Here is a 1,406-nt window from a genome sequence, read left to right on the forward strand (position 1 = left end):
ACACTGTTAAATGTTTAAAAAGTCAGCCACACAAGCAAATGAACAGATCAGTGTTTATGCAGAGCCCTGAATGATTGATCATGATAAAGAAGAGAAGGTCTGGCTTTTCAGTCAGGGATGCTGCTGCCTGCTGGCTGAGCAATCTTGGTTAGAAAAGTCGTTTAACCTCTCCGGGCCCCAGTCTGCTCATCTTTTAAGTGACGTGTGTGGGAGGTGAGGAGGCCAGGTGGGAGGATGGCTAATACCCACGTCACAGCCTCACAGTAGCATTAAATGAAATTATGAAATCACAGGATTCCTTTGTGGAGCATATAGCTCTCTCCAGGTGGAAATCATTACTGGCGTTACACTTGGGCCTCCTCACTCTAGTACCTTCAGCATTTATTTCAGAAAACCCTGAATTGGGGCACCTGGGTGGCTCAGTTGGTTAAGCGTCCGACTTTGGCTCTGGTCGTGATCTCACGGCTCGTGGGTTCAAGCCCTGCATCAGGCTCTGTGCTGACGGCTGGCTCAGAGCCTGGAGCCTGCTTCAGCTTCTGTGCCTCCCTCTCTCTCTCTCTTCTCTCAGAAATAAAACATTAAAAAAATTTAAAAAAAGAAAACCCTGAATTGTGATTTATAAAACTACATTGACCAAAAGAAGGGTGAATGTGTGTACATTTTTTGACAACCGAACATAGCCTCAGAATTCAACCTAAATCATGGAAAAGAGGAAACAGGTGACCCCCAGGGACTCTGAAGGCATATAACATGGTGACTTCCTCATATTTAAACCATACATTCTAACTTATAACAAACATGCGTAGTAGTCTCAAAGGCTGCAGGGGTAGCCCTCTCTCCCCCTTTTCAAGTTATGGCTCTTCTCCCCTGCGCTGCCCCCCATCCATCTGTCCTCCTATCCACAGTTACTCCTGCCCCACAGTCCAATGGCTCCATCTGTCTTCTCCTTGATGCCCCCAGGGGTGCCAGGTGCCAGGAGAAGACAGAGGAGTCCTGAACTATAATGTCTTCTCAGGGAGGTGAACCAGCAAAATAACCAGTCTTTCACCAGCTCAGATGAACAAGCCTGTAAATTTCTCCCTTAGGCTTTTATGTCAAAGCAACTGCCTGACCCAGGTGAAAGGAAGGATAAAAGCCCACCTGGTGGCATAAACATTCAATTCATAGCTGCAGACCACAAGAGGGCTTGATCTGCTTGGAGGAAGGGAAGCTGGATAGGCGGTGTTTGAGGATCGGCTTTGGAAAGAGTCCTTTCAAAATTTAGTCATCAAAGTCAGACTTGCACACAGTTTAGAAATATCCACCACCGACTGCATAGGAAGCATCTAAACCCTTCCTGGGTCAATGATCTCTGAGCCATATCTGATCATTCATTCATTCATTCAGCATTTACAAGCGTCTAAGAG

The sequence above is a fragment of the Crocuta crocuta genome, unplaced genomic scaffold (assembly GCF_008692635.1).
Source record: "Crocuta crocuta isolate KB4526 unplaced genomic scaffold, BGI_CrCroc_1.0 scaffold147, whole genome shotgun sequence".
NCBI lineage: Eukaryota > Metazoa > Chordata > Mammalia > Carnivora > Hyaenidae > Crocuta > Crocuta crocuta.